We start from the raw sequence: 16,530 nt of genomic DNA, 5'->3' as shown, positions 1-16,530 counted from the left end.
TCCAGAACATTTTCTTTGGGGAAGAGACATACTTTCTGGGTCTTAAAAGAAGAATATTTGGAAGCAGTGAGTACAGAATGGAGAAAGAACATATGGGGTGGAAACAACAGTGGATGAAAGAGTGTGTCCCATGCAAATTAGCAAATGAATCCTCATGGCCACCATCACTCAAGATGAACTTGGGGATAGCAGGATGTGAGTCTGGCAGGTTTTTATGAGGCTGACCACAAAGGACTGAAATGCCACACCTAAGAGTATAGAGTTCATGGAAAAAGCAATGGGAGAGACAAACCAACTCGATGCAACAGGCAGACACAGAACACTCTACTCAACAACAGTGGAATAAAAACACATTATTCTCAAGTGCACATGGGGCATTCTCCAGGATAGACCACATGTTAGGCCACAAATTCTCAATATGTTAAAAAGATAGACTATCTTCTCCAACCACAATAGGATAAAGTTGGAAATCAGTAACACAATGAAAATTGGAAAATTTGAAAATTTGTGTAAATTAAATGACATGCTTTTAAGCAACCAGTGACTGAAAGAAGTCAGAAGGGAAATTAGGAAACATCTTGAGACAATGAAGTGAAAACACAACACACTAAAACTTATGGGATGCACCAAACGCACTGCCATGGGGGAGATTTATAGTTATAGAAGCTTACATTACAAAAGAAGAAATGTCTAAAATCAATAACCTAACTTTACAACTTAAGGGATTAGAAAAAGAACAAACTATACTCAAAGCTAACAAAGGAAGAGATCAGGAAGATTACCGCAGAGAAAAATGAAATCGAGAATAGAAAGACAATAGAGAGAATGAACAAAATCAAATGCTGGTTCTTCAAATAAACGAACAAAATTGACAAATTTACTGCTAGATAGACTATGAGAAAAAGCTAGAACATACAAATTACTAAAATCAGAATGAAAGTGGGGGCTACAAAAATAAAAATGGATTCTAAGAGAGTACTATAAAAAATTGTACACCAACACACTGGATAACCCAGATGAAATGGACAAGTTACCATTTACAAAACCTACCAAGACTGAATCATGAAGAAAAAGAGCTCCAAATAGACCTGTAACTACTAAAGAGATTGATTCTGTGATCAAAACTCTGCCAACAAAGAAAAGTCCTGGATCTGATGTCTTCACTAGTTAATTCTACTAAATATATAAAGGGCATCATTCTTTGTCAAACTTTTCCAAAATATTGAAGAGGAAGTAACACTTCCTAAATCATTCAATGAAAATTACCCTGATACCAAAGCAAGACAAATACATTACAAAGCAAACAAACAAACAAAAACTATAGAACTATATCCCTTTTGAAGATTAATGCAAAAATCATCAACGAATTAGTAGGATACTGAATTCAGTAGCATATTAAAAGGATTATATGACATGACCAAGTAGAAATTACTCCTGGATGGCTTAACATATGAAAATCAATCAATAATATACATAACATTAACAGAATAAATGAACAATAAACCATAAAATCGTCTCAATTGATGCAGAAAACTTTTGACAAAATCCAGTACTCTGTAATGGTAAAAACACTCAACTGAAAATAGGAGGAAGCTATCATAACACAGTTAAGGCCATAAGTGAAAAACCCACCAACAACAACATAGTCAATGGTGAAAAAATGAAAGCTTTTCCTTGAGATCAAGAAAAAGCAAAGATCGCCCCTTTTACCACTTTTATTCATTATAATACTGGGATTTTCTAGAAAAATCAATTAGTTAAGAAGAAGAAATAGAAAGAATCCAAATTGGAAAGGATGAAGTAAAATTGTCTCTGTTTACAGATGATACGATCTTATATGCAGAAAATCAATTTTTAAAGATTTTATTTATTTATTTGAAAGGAAGAGTGGGAAGGGGCAGAGGGAGGGGAAGAGAGAGAAAATCCTAAACAGACTCCCCACTGAACACCAAGCCAGATGTGGGCCCAATCTCATGACCCTGGGATCATGACCTGAGCAGAAATCAAAGAGTCAGACATGTAACTAACTGAGCCACCCAGGTGCCCCATATGCAGAAAATCTTAAAGATATCTCTCTCTCTGTCTCACACACACACAGACACACATACACGATGAATAAGTGAGTTCTACAAAGTAGCAGGATACAAAATCAACACAAAAAAATCAGTTGGATTTATACACAACAATGAATAATCTGAAAAGGAAATTAAGAAAGCAATTTCATTTACAATAGCAAACAAAGGTGTCAAGGCCATTCAATGAGGAAAAGAGAGTCTTGACACCAAATGGTGCTGGGCAAAGTGGGCATCTACCTGAAAGAGAATGAAGTTGAATACTGTCTCAGTCTGTCAAGACTGCTATAAAAAAACAGTTTATAAGGGTAGCTTATAAACAACATTTATTTCACAAATTTCTGCAGGCTGGGAAGTCTGAGATCAAGGTGTTGGCAGATTTGGTGTCTGGTGAGAGCATGCTTCATCATAGCCGTCTTTTCTCTGAAAACTCATACAGCAGAAGGGGAAGCTAGGTCTCTGGAGTCTTTTGTATAAAGGCATTAATCTCACTCATGAGGACTGTCCTCATGACCTAATCATCTCCCAAAGGCCCCACTTTCTAATGCCATTACCTTAGGGGTTAAGATTTCAACATATGAATTTTGGGGAAACACAAACATTCAGACCATATCAGACCTTTATCTAAGATCATCTACAAAAAATTAACTTACAATATATCAAAGACCTAAACTAAACATAAGAACTGAAACTATAAAATTTTTAAAAGAAAACACAGGACAAATCTTCATGACATTGAATTTGGCAATGATTTCTTAGATGTTACACTAAAGGCACAAACAATAAAAGAAAACATAAATTGGATTTCATCAAAATTAAACTTTTGTGCATCCAAAGACACTATTAATAGAATAGAAAAGTAATCCACTGAGAGAAAATTATTTACAAATCATATATATGATAAGAGATTACTATCCAGAATATATAGCAAACCCCTAATTCTCAACAAAAACAGACTACCTGATTCAAAAATGGGCAAAGGACTTGAACTGGACATTTTCCCAAATACACATGCCGAGTAAGCACATGAAAAAATGTGCAACATCACTAATTGTTAGGTAAATGTAATGAAAACCATAGTGAGATATCGCCTCCTGCACATTGCCATGGCTACTATCAAGGAAAAAAATAGCAAATAAGGGTTGACTGTTGAGGATATAGAGAATTTGAAACCCTAGTGCTCTGTTGGTGGGACTGTAAAATGGTAGAGTTACTATAGAGATCAGTCTGGCAGCTCCTCAAAAGATTAGATATAGAATTATTATATGGCCCAGCGATTCTGCGTCTGGGTATATACCCCAGATAATTCAATGCAGGGTCTCAAAAAGATATTTGTAGACCCACGTTCACAGCAGCAGTATTCACAATAGCTGTAATGTGGAAGCAACCTGAGCAAGCATCCACCGATGGATGGATGGATAAACAAGATGTGGTATATACATACAGTGGAATATTATTCAGCCTTAAAGAGGTAGAATGCTACAATATGGATGAAATTTGACGACATCACACTAAGTGACAGAAGCCAGTCACAAAAAGACAAAGACTATGTGACTCCACTTATAATGGGTCCCTAGACTAGTCACAGTCGTAGAGACAGAAAGTAGCATGGTGGTTGCCAGGGGCTGGGGGAAGGGGGTAGTTATTATTTACTGGGGATAGTTTCAGCTTTGAAACATAAAAGAGTTCTGGAGATGGATGGTTGTGATGGTTGCATAATATTAATGTATTTAATACCACTCAATTGTGCACATAAAAATGGTTAAGATGATAAAATTTATGGCATGTAAATTTTACCACACTAAAAAAAAAGATGTGTTATTAAGCGGGGGAAGCAATGAAGGAAAATTTGAGATTTTTTTTTTTTTAAGCAAAGAATGAAATGATCTTTTTCTGTATTTTAGGAAGATCATTTTGTCAGAGCATGGAGAACAGACTGAAAGGAAGTAAAACAGAAAATATTAAGAGAAGACTAAGACCTGAACTAGGATCATGGTTTTTGTGAGAGAGGAGAGGGTACATACTCAGAAGACGTTCATGCAATATAATTGGCAGGCATTGGTAATCTACTGTGATGAGAGACAGGGAGAGGTAGGTGGAAATCTCCCAGGATCTGGCCTGGTAACCTTTCCAAGGTGGAGAAGAAAAGGAACTGGCAAAGAAGGTTAAGCCCAGAGTTTTCCTTGAGCTTGAAGAGATACAACACAAAGGAACTTCTCCAAGAGGACCCTGAGTACAGGTGAGTCAGTCTCATGCTCAGGAATACCTTGCTTGAGATAAAGATTTGAAGACCATGAGCATATAGATAGTAAAGATCAGAATGTGAGAGAAATAACCCCCAGAAGGCTTGATAACTGACCCTAGACATTCTTCAGAAGCCAAAGGGAGTCTGTCATCTCCCCGGAATGCAAATGACTTACTAAAGCTTTTCTGACATATTCCCTTGGATTAACTATTTGATTTGATGTGAAATAATGCCCCAATGCTTTTCTAGAAATTGTTATTTTTAGTACTACAAATCTGTAAGCCACATTAGTGTGGGATAAGAAAATAAATCTTCTGAGGGACAGGAGTTACAACCTTAATTTTAAAAAGAAAATACACTATTAGTCTCTGTGGATATTGCATGTTTGGGAGTAGTACAAAAAGGTTATGGCAAACACCTTTAGGAAACACAGACCTGCATAATATTCCTAGCTGTGTCCAGAATTTAAGAGCTGTAACATTTACCTTTTGGGAACATCTAATTCTATTAAAAAGATGGGAACTGGTAGAATCTTCACTACATCTATGATGAGGAGTTCAGGCTGCCTGGAGGCAGAGTTAGTGTGGGATATATTTCCCAACAAAACCTTTGAGTCCTGGATTTCAGAGCAAGCTTTAGTGTGTTCTCTTAGTGGAAACTCTCACACAGTAAGCAATCAGTGATGTTCATGGAGGATGGTAATCCTGGGAAATACTCATTGTTGAACATAGCAAGGTGGTGGCTTTTTTGTTTGCAGAGGAGTGAACTGAGGAGCCAATAAACATTCTCAGAGTCAAACCTATTGGGGGGAAGTAAGCAAGTATGACATACCCATAGTGCCATGGTCCATTTAGGGCTCCATGGATTCGAGAAAACTATGCCGGAGTGGGGAGGGGGTCTTCTTAGAGCAGACATTGGCTGGTCTTGTTGGCAGAGACTGTAGAGTACACTCACCTCCCGTCGATAATCAGGTTTTCCTCCAGGAATAAATAGTGTATTGAGGATGTCCAGCACAGTTTCTCAGAAAGAACAGTGTGCTGGAGTGTCCAAAGGAAGGACCAGAACTGGGAAAGCCTAATGTAGAATGGAAAGGCTTCAGAGACTTTACCTATTTAAAGAACCGTCATGTGGTAGCACAGAAGGGGTCATTTTCACCCACCTTAAGTCAGAGCTCGAATGCCAAGAGTCCTGCAGGTGAGGCCCTGCTTTCCAGCAGGACCACTCAAACTGTTAACCAGCATGCAAAGATCATAGTCAACTTTTCGCATGACTCCCCTAGGAGCGAGCTCAGCCCTTTACTGCACGAACATCATGGCAAGAAAATTATATGAGCAAAATAATGTATCAGTTGCTGGGGCTTTTTAAAAGGGCTTTTTAAACCTACAGTTTGCTTTTTAAAAAGTCACCCATGATGGTGGACAACTTAGTGGTAGCAACCGACAAATATGAACAGTCAAGAATTCTAAGTATTTTTCCTAATCTCAAATTTTCTATTTTCGTTGGGAGTACAATTATACAATGGCATTTTATGAGCACTATCATACCTAGAAACACAGATCTCATCCGATTACAGTTCTGTCTCTTACCTTCTGTGTGACCTGAGGTGTAGGTCCCTTAACCTCACTTGTAATTTGGAGATAATTATTCCTGACTTGCCTAGTATGTTTTCAAACTAACAGCTATATAAATAAGAAATGCGGTTTTAAGGTGTGGAATTATAGGTGTAAAATAAACTATTCTTTCCCCTTCTGTATGCATGGCACTGAAAAATTGTATTTCAAGAACTTTAAGTGAATGTACATGTTGCTGCCTATAGAGATTTTACCACGGCAGACTTCAGAGCCCAAAAATGTCAGGAAAGTGCTGTTTCTAAAATGTGCACTAATTAAAATCCCTATGGGAGAATCTGGATCAGTTTTCACTTTTCTTTTTCAAAGAACCACAGAAATGGTATACAAAATTTTAGTGGGGGAGGACAGAATTTGTGATCTTTTTAAGAAGAATGGGACTTTTAAATAAATGAACACAGCCTGGAAATGTATAGGGATTTCTAGCAGAATCTGGGGGTTGATTATTCAGCGGTTGTCTGGGATTTACAAAGAAGATTACACGTGGTAGCAAAGGTAGGCGACCTGTTTATCTTGACTGGAATTTAGCTCATAGGCGAAGACAAGTCCCTAGAGGCTCCTTGTGGAAAATAAAGCCACAAGGGTAGTTACACAGGAGAACTCATGCTCAGATTCTGAGAAAAGAACTAAGGATCCATTATTAAAAAGCAACCTAAACAAAGGCAGAAATAAGTACTGGCTGGAGGTGGTGAGTGTATGCAAAATATTGCCGGACAGTCAAGACACAGCCAGGTCAAAACATGGCGGCAGGATTGAAGAAGTAGTTAAAAAAAGGAAAAGTCCAGTGTTCACATGAATAGGGCTCCAGAGACTTCAATTTTTAGAACAAAGTACAGTAAATGTGAAATTAAGAAATGAGAATCCCATGCCAACTGGCTAAAAGTTTTCCAAGTTTCCAATTCTCTTTTAACTATTGCTTTTTATATCTTTCAATTTGAACAGAAATTTGGGTTTATATACATTTATTGCATACAAACAACTTATGTGGATCTCGTATTTCTCCTTTAACATTGTATAAGATGCGTGGCTATACAACCTCAAATAGAGAAGATACGCCAAATATCAGGTGCTGTACTCCCAGAGAATTTCTCGGCCCAAGGGATTTTTCCCTGCCATTCAACTTATTTCTTGCATAATCAGAAACTCCTATAACTATACCTCTTTCATGAAACTTAAAACTTTCTCCAGTCTCCCCAAGAGTGGGCACTGAGATAAGTGTAAAAGATTGATAATACAGGGAAGGCACTCTTTCCTGCCCCAAGAGTTTAGTGGAGGGAGGTAAATTTCTAAACATATAGTTAAAATGTTATGGTGAGAAGTACTACCACTTTCAAGATAATAATAAGTGCCATGAGAGCACAGGGAGGAAAAGTCAAGCTTTCTAAAGCAGAAGGAGTAAAAATTAAATACGAGGTGATAAAATTAGGCAGGATGGTGAAAATAAGTAGGACGCATCAGAGTCCCAATAGAAGAACCTGCATACATAAAAAGCTGACACAGTTAAAGAGCATTGCCTGTTTGGCCTGGGCAAGCGCTTTCATGTGCCTGAAGCTCACTGGCTGTTATGAAGGGCAAAAGACATAAAACAAAGTTAGAAACATAATTTCTGTACAATGCTAAGAATATTGGAAATGGTGAGTAAAGGAAGATTTTTTAAGCAGAATACTGATGCAATCAGAATGCTATTTTACAAAAATGGATCAAAGGGGAAAAAAGAAAACAACAACAACATAAATGGGTCAAAGACTAATGTGCCCTAGAGGAAAATAAATGAAACTGATAACTATCACAATGGTTTGGGTGAGGTTTGGAAACACTGGCAATGGGGAAGGAGAGAAAGAATGGATTCTACGAGGGTGATGTGAAGAACCTTAAAAACGTGTGTTCAGGAAGAAGGCAAGGAGAGCCTCTGAGTTTCTAAAGACAAATTGATGGCAGATATACTTTAATATGTCCTATGCAGGGCCAGGACTGGTGAGGTGAGTGAGAAACTCACCTTGGATGTAAATGTAAGAGGATGCTAAAACACTCAGTAATCAAGATATGTCATATTTTAATGTAATATTTAAAAAAAAATAAACACAAACTGATGCAAAAACCATCTATACCTATCATCTATCTAACTATCTACCATCTATCTATGGGGCAGAAGGGAGATTTATTATAAAGAATTGGTGGGACACCTGGGTGGCTCAGTCAGTTGAGCATCTGACTCTTGATTTAGCTCAGGTCCCAATTTTAGGGTCCTGGGATTGAGCCCTCTGTCCAGCTCCACACTCAGCTGGGAGTCTGCTGGAGATTCTCTCTCTCTCTCTCTCTCTCCCTTTGCCCCTCCCCCCTCTAGCACGTGCGCTCTCACTCTCTTTCTCTAAAGTAAGTTAATAAATCTTAAAAAAAAAAAAAAGAATTGGCTCACGTGATTATGGAGGCTGACAAGTCCAAGTCTCACGATCTGTAGGGTGAGTCAGCAAGCTGAAGTTCTAAGACAGTTAAGGTTATAGTTCCAGTCTGAGGTCAGCAGGTTTGAGACCCAGGAAGAGTCGATGTTTCAGTTTGAGTTCAAAAGCAGGAAGAAGCTGATCTCCCACTTCCAAGACAATTTTATTCAGCTCTAGCCAGGGCCTTCAACTGATTAGATGAGGCCCATCCACACTAGGGAGGCCAATCTCTTTTACTTAATGTATATTCAAATGCTAATATCATCCAAAAACATCTTCACAGAAACACAGAATAATGTTAGGCCAAATATCTGGGCACCCTGTGGCCCAGTCAAGTTCACACATAAAATTAACTATCAACAAACAAAATATGAAAATTTTAAAGACAGGATTAGTATCACTGAATTTTGTTTTGCTTCAGACTCTGATATGGCTTGGCATGGCACTGCTTCTGAGTCTTTTAAATCTACTTGGTACAGTCTCTCTAAAGGAAGCACCATGCAATGTTCAGTCTCTATTCCTCTAATATTTAAAGTGTGCCATATACCACAAAAAGAGTCAATAAGTATATTTAACACAGTGATGCAAGTTAATTCATGTGACAGAGAAAGATTTTCCATCACTGACATCAGCCACATAAATTTAACAGCAAACAATCTAGAATCCCCTTACATATTCTTTTTGGATGTGACTCCCAAAATACATTTACATTGTTATTTTTTAACCAGTAACCAAGTTTGCAAATGAATGGAGCCTTGCTATTTTCTTCCCTTTTCTATGGATGTAATTTTAATAGCTATAACCACAGATATGCCAGTCCAGGGTAATGGAAACAGATTCCCAGCACATTATTGCACACCTTATTACATGCTATTAAGATGGTTATCTGTGCTATATAAATTAGAACACTAAGGCTCAAAGATTTTAATTAACTTGATCTTGATTGCATGTGCAGTGAGCAACATGACCTGACTCTATTTCTGTCCAACTCCCAATTGTAGGACATTTCTATTTTGACCTCCATGATAATCTCCCCAGAAAGGTAAAATGGAAAGAAACCATCCAGTCTTGCATTCTTGAAATGTAAATATGTACTTTTAAGAAATCTATAAACTGTAAGCAACTAAATTTTAATTCTGGTCTGTAGATCTGTACCAAAATGTCATAGAAATGATGATTTTTTTTTAAATTGTCTAGATGCAAATCAAGTGTCTTTCCCCAATAAATTAAACGTTACCTGAAGTCAGCTTAAAATAACCAACTATTCAATGGTATTGTTCCAATCAGGGAGAGTAACCATAGCAACATAATTATTAATTTACACAGTGCCTCACCCCTCCATGTTAATTCTGAAAAGGCAATTTGGTTGAATTACTTGTTTATGTATTTTTTATAATCTGGCTTTCTATTGATATTAGCTTCTTATTCCAGTCAGATACCTTTCCCCCCACCACATATACTCTAAAATGAAATTTAAAAAGCAAATCTCTCTAATCTGTCCTCATCCTTTCCCGTGACCCTGATTGCCTGACAGATAATTTGGTAAGTTCTGTCTCTTCACTTGTAAATACGGAGACAAAAATGTTTCAACATAAAATTGAATATACAGTGTCTCAGTATAAAATGTTTCTGTGTAGGACCAAAGATGTTTTAATAAAAAACTGGAATATCAACTGGTGTGTTTTCTGCAGGATTTCTTGTTACCCTGTGACCTTGCACTATTCAACAGCTAGACCATGAGTCATCTCTTGCTTCAAGGAAATGTTTTTACAAAATGCACAGAAAAGTAATAAAGAAAATAGACAAATATTTGGCTTTGAAGTTTTCTAAGCAGAAATCCAGGCATCAGATACAAAGGATTGGATATGGCCCCTGTGGATCACCCTCAGGATGACTTAGAAGGTTTCAGCTTCAGACAGAGATGATAGATAGCATCGCTGACCTCAGCAACGTCAACTCTCCAGGACTTGAACTCACCCTTGGCTACAAGGCTGCAGTGGACTCTGGGAAGGAGCTCAGTTATATGAATTTGTCAGTTAACAGAGATTATATCTCTAATGCTAGTGGGAGGGCATTCAAAGCATATTCAGAATAAGTATAGAACACATAAAGTAATAATAACATTCCATACATACCTAAGCTTATGGCCAAAGATTTATATCAGCTCTAATAAAAATACCCGAATAGTGATGTCATGAAGATGAAGTGAGATGAAAAGTAAGACCTCTCTAGTTCTTGTCCTGGACAGGTATCCATAATTCTGGCTCCCACCACAGTCTGTATTCACAGTTGAAACTATTTCTTTGTTGGTTCTTGATTGCCACCTTACAGCTCTCAGACAATGGCCAGAATGCCATTCCTGAAATGCACTAACCTCATCGCTCTCTTTAAAATAATTCAAGGTAGGGGCACCTGGGTGGCTCAGTCAGTTGGGAGTCCAACTCTTGATTTCAGCTCAGGTCAATGATCTCAGGGTTCTGGGACTGAGTCCCACGTCAGGCTCTGTGCTCAGCATGGAGTTTGCTTGAAATTCTCCCTCTCCTTCTGCCACATCCCCACCCTGCTGTCTCTATCAAATAAATAAATAAATAAATAAATAAATAAATAAATAAATAAATAAACAAAAACAAACAAACAAACAAATAAAATCTTTAAAAAATAAAATAAAATCATTCAAGGTAAAGTGTGATTAAAGGACTTCTACATTTCTATCCTGTTCCTGGCCTGTGCATGGAGTATGCACTGAGATGCTGAATTTCTCACTGTTGCCCAGATCCACAACTTCTCACCTGACTGCCTTTCCGTCTCTTCTAACACTGACCCCACCACTACCACACATGAACCCCTTACATACCTGATGGCTCTCTTCCTTGCCTTAACATTTGTCTGAAATATTATCTTCCCTGAGATTCTATGAAGGAAAACCCTTCCTCCAAGATGGGACTGTAAGCAGCTGCTTTCTCTGTGCCATTGGAGGACCAATGTAGTCTTCTACTTTAAGCTCTTAACATACCATGATGCAGTTTATTTTTTTTTCTCACCTCAATGACTTTTTCACTAGATTGTAAACTTCATAATGATAAAAAATATTTTTAGATTTTTCGGTACTTCCTGTAACTAGCCCAATGTCTGACATACAAAAACTTCTCAGGGAAAAAATAATTTTAAAATAAATTTCATTGAAATTTATTAAATAAAATAGAAAAAATGCATCTGTTTCTAATGCTAGATATATATATTTTTAAATCAGGAAGGCTATGGGGAAAAATGATTGTTAAAGTAGAACCTATTCTACACTCAGAAATATTTTCACAAATTCAATTTTGTGTGGGTGATTGTAGCACTCACACTGTCATCCTTCGGTGACTTTACTTATTTATTTAGAGTTCAAGTTATTATACCTATTAACCTTGATTCCTAACTGGATTTGAAGTGAGTTCCAATGATAAAATGACTTTGAAGATTTCAACTTTAATCCTATAAGGAGATGCACCTGCTTGGGAACCCTTTCTTTCCTCCCTCCTGCCCTTCATAATCACCCTGTTCTCTGTGTACCCACAGGACTTCCATTGTAACACAGAGGATGCTCATAAGACATGTAAGGTTTGGGATTCCATGGGTGACTTCATCACCAAAGCAGACATAAAATGAAATTTATGGCTGTAACTAAAATGCTTTAACTCCTTCAAGTCACTTGGAACACAATGTCTTTTACAATATTATAATTTCGTTCTCATATCTGCAATTTTCCATCTAGATGTATTTGCCATCAGCCTGAAGAGCACCATTTAGTTTGTGTCAAACAATAACCAGTTATTTTAGTTTTTGTTTTCCTGGAATTTTCTTTATTTTACCATAATTTTGAAGGAAGTTGTCACTTCATTTAAATTCTATATTAGGAGCATGTGGGTGGCTCAGCTGGTTGAGTGTTGGACACTTGGTTTCTGCTCAGGTCATGGTCTCAGGGTCCTGGGATCAAGCTTGTGTCAAGCTCCATGCTCAGTGCAGAGTCTGCATGTTCCTCTCCCTCCCCCTCCCTACCTCCCCCCACTCACTCTCTCTCTCTCCAATAAACAAAATCTTAAAAAAATAAATTCTATATTAAGTTACTTTCTTTCTACACCCAAAGCACGTGATTCCATTAGCCTTTGCCCTGCGTAGTTTCTACTGAGAAACTTGTTCTAAGACACCTTGGCTCTATTGCACCTTTAAATTGTCTTTCTTGGGCACCTGGGTGGCTCAGTCGGTTAAGCGACTGCCTTTGGCTCAGGTCATGATCCTGGAGTCCCGGGGTCGAGTGCCGCATCGGGCTCCCTGCTCGGCGGGGAGTCTGCTTCTCCCTCTGACCCTCCCCCCTCTCATGTGCTCTCTCTCATTCTCTCTCTCTCAAATAAATAAATAAAATCTTTAAAAAATAAATAAATAAAAAAAATAAATTGTCTTTCTTTTCTAGCTGCCTAGGAGAGTTTCTCTTTTACCTCTGTTTTTAGGAGTTTTACTATGTCGCACCACAGGTTTTGCTGTGTTTTATTTTAAATCCTGCATGAGTTCTGTAGTAATCCAGTCATCCCTGAAACTGTGAGTTGACTGCTATATTTCTGTATTTGGGGAAAATAGCTCTCATCTCTTCAAATGTTGGCACTGCCTTCTGAAAGTCCAATTACACGCATAGTAGGCCTCTTAAATATGTTCCATACACTCCCCTGTATTTTCTATTATTTTCTTTCTCATGCTTCCATCTTCCTATTAACCTATCTTCAAGATCTGTTATGTTCTCTTCCACTTTATCTAATATGCTATTAAAAGCATCTATTGTGTCACTAATCCCAGTTACTCTATATTTCAATTCTTGAATTAACAGTTAATGTCTTTTCATAGATTTCTGATATTTGATGAAACTGTCTGTCTTGAATCTGTACTCTTGAGCAGATTAACCAGAGTTATCTTAAAAGTCCATGTCTCATATCACAGTTGGATCACCTGTGGGTTTGACTCTACTGCAAAACAATTATCAATGATCAGATCAGCAAAACTTCTAGAAGTTTGACAAAACTCATGGTGAAGCTTGATGGAACAGCCATAGCCATGTATTGCATTATCAAAAAACAAAAAACAAAAAAACAAAAAACCTAGAGAGGATATGTTTGACATATATGTATAAAAATTACACACACACACACACACATCCTACATATGCAGAAACTCTTTGGCCCAGAAATCCTCCCTCTAGGAATATACCCTGATGGTAAATTCCATAAATATAAAGCATTGAATAAACAAAGATACATTCTATGACATGGTCTACAAAGTAGAAGATAGGAAACAACTCAGATGCCTTTGATTAAGGGACTGTTTGCATATATGGAATATTCACACAATGGTGTAATATTCAGTTATAAGAAAAAAAAATGATTCCCTAAAGTAATGATATGAAGAGGGTTCCAGGATGTATATATTTAAGTAAAAAAGTCAGGTGCAAAACAGTGACTATCTAAAGCTTCTTATGTTGTAATAGAAGGAATAATATCAGTGTACCTAGTTGGGTGTGGGGTTTTTTGGCAAAAAAAAAATTAAATTCTTGGTGGATAAAGTAGAACGAATAATGGGAGTCAGAATAGAATGGAGGGCAAAGAGATGGAAATGAGGAGTCTCTGAGTATACCATTTTTATATTTTTGAGTTTTCAATGGAGTAAACATTTTACATATTCAAAAAAATTGAAACCAAAAGGGGAAAAAAGAAAGACATGAAATTGAGAATGAAATGAAACAAACAAATGTACATATGTCAAATTGGGAACATAATCACATAGGAAATAATTATTTCAAGGTATTTTATAATGCAACACTCTGACTTTACATTCTTACATTCTTAGTGCGATATATTCACTATACAAAGAACAGCCCTAATCCTAGCTTATAGAAGATAGAGGAAATATAAGAAAAAGCAAATGACAGGCCAAGTAATATATATACACAAAGAAAATAAAAGAAAAAGAGAAAAAATATTAACAATTGTTGAATCTAGCTGGTGAGCAAATGAGTGTTTGTTTAATTACTCCTTAAATTTTATTTGCATTTTGGAAAAATCTTATAATAAACATTTAGGAAACAGAAATAAATTAAATGGAATTATCTTCTGCTGACTTGGGCTCATTGTGATATGCAGTAGAAGTTGTTCACCACCGCTCTGTTGTCACAAACCTGAGAGACAGTGTGGCATCTCAAGTGCATCTGTCCTAGCATTGGAGAACTTGTAGCCCCACGTAGACTTCCTCTGCCATGCTGTAGTCCTCCATTCTGTTTCACTACCCAGAGAGAGAACATCTTGTGTATATACACACTGCCGTCCTTCAGTGGATTCCCATACCATGCAGAACAAATCCCAACCCTGGAACTGACACAGAATCTGGTTCCCAGATTATACATCTCCTCCCTGTAATCAGACTTTGCCCACGGTGTCCCCTCTTATAAACAATGACTTCAGTCCCCTTTTCCCTAAAACACCCTGTTCCTTCCCACAGGTGTTTTATTTTTTTTTAATTTTTTAAAAAATATTTATTTATATCTTTTAGAGAGAGAGAGTGAACAGTGGGGAGGGGTAGAGGGAGAGGAAGAGAGAATCTTAAGCAGACTCTGCCCTGAGCACAGAGCCCCACAAGGGGTTTGATCTCATGACCCTGAGATCATGACATGAGCCAAAACCAAGAATCAGATGCTTAACCAACTGCACCACCCAGGTGCCCCTGATTAAGTGTTTTAATCTGGCAAAAGTCCTATCTTATGCCCCCATGGATTCTCTCTCTACCACATTTAAAATTCATTGAGAATGTCTCTGCCTCGATTTTGTGTAGATAGCACTTCCATTTGCAATTCATAGGTCTATTTCTCTACCTCCTAAACCATAACCCTCGGGGCGCCTCGGTGTCTCAGTCAGTTAAGCGTCTGCCCTTGGGTCAGGTCATGATCCCAAGGTCCTGGGATCAAGCCCCACATTGGGCACCCTGCTCAGCGGGAAGCCTGGTTCTCCCACTGCCCCTACCCCTGCTTGTGCTTTCTCTCTCTCTCTCAAATAAATAAATAAAATCTTAAAAAAAAAAAGACTTTGTATTCTTGGCACCTAGTATTGAGTATGTACATACATGCCCATTGCTTTAATCCTATTATATTCAATAAAGATTTACCCAGCAGGGTAGCAAACACCAGGTTAGCCATTGGCGACTGTCAACAATAATGAATGAATGAATGAGAAATGCCTTCAAACCTAGCTCAGAAAGTCACATTTGGAATCCTCATAACTATAATTATGACTACATAAAGAAAGCCCCGGGCTGCCCCACAGTGGTTTGTGAGCATACAATGCCTTGGTTTAACACACTCATAGTGGTCATATCCATAGTTCCCAACCACATGTGAGATTCACGACCAGATGACTCGAGTGTGGCGGTGCATGATGATCCATCAATGCACTTAGTCAAAATGACACACAAAGCTATCCAACGGAATGTTTGCTTCCCCAAAGAAAAGCTTTCCCTTTGCAACAATGTTGATTTGTATAGATACGATCCTACCTTCAAGAACACCAAAAATGAAGAATCTACCTATTATTTAACAAGAACAATTGACATTAAAAATGCATAAAAGTAACACTTTGAGGCCTTTTATTTTCCCCAATAATATCCCCTCTTCCCTTCAGTGTCTTGAACATAACTATTTTCATGATTCTTGCCAGGATATTTTAGAATTTTATTGCTACATTTTCCTTCACACGATTCCAATTCATCATATGCCACTGATTTCTTTGGATATTTCCACTGTATTCCAGAGTGAGGTCCTTTGTGGCAGGAGATCAGGGTTGGAAAGGTCCGCTGCAAAACCATGCAACAAAGGATAACTGATAGTTTTCTATGATCATTTCAATTCAAAACAACTTTGGGAGGAAAAAGAAAGCATTTTAAAATGCTGATTTTTATAAAACATGATGCTGCTGAGAGATCTTAACCTACCCCCTCCCTGGAAACAATCGCAAGATAGTAGGAAAAATAAGATGATTCTAGGTAGGTGATAGAAAGATGATAGATGATAGATGATAGATAGATGATAGATGATAGATAGATAGATAGATAGATAGATAGATAGATAGATAGAT

At 37.5% G+C, this 16,530-nt stretch overlaps 1 long non-coding RNA gene across 2 annotated transcripts in view; it reads right to left on the bottom strand.

Annotated features, from left to right (window-relative positions):
• Positions 1–14,471: 14,471 nt before the first annotated feature.
• LOC118024590 overlaps positions 14,472–16,530 on the bottom strand; it is a 5,138-nt gene continuing 3,079 nt past the window's right edge. For both annotated transcript variants that reach the window (XR_004683141.1, XR_004683140.1), the window contains exon 3: positions 14,472–14,689. This is a non-coding gene — a long non-coding RNA (uncharacterized LOC118024590). The remainder of the gene's footprint in view (positions 14,690–16,530) is intronic.

This window comes from Mirounga leonina, unplaced genomic scaffold (genome assembly GCF_011800145.1).
Source record: "Mirounga leonina isolate KUSES-001 unplaced genomic scaffold, KU_Mleo_1.0 Mir_199, whole genome shotgun sequence".
Taxonomy (NCBI): Eukaryota; Metazoa; Chordata; class Mammalia; order Carnivora; family Phocidae; genus Mirounga; species Mirounga leonina.
Note: the sequence above shows the minus strand (reverse complement) of the source record. Positions and strands in the feature narration are given on the sequence as shown.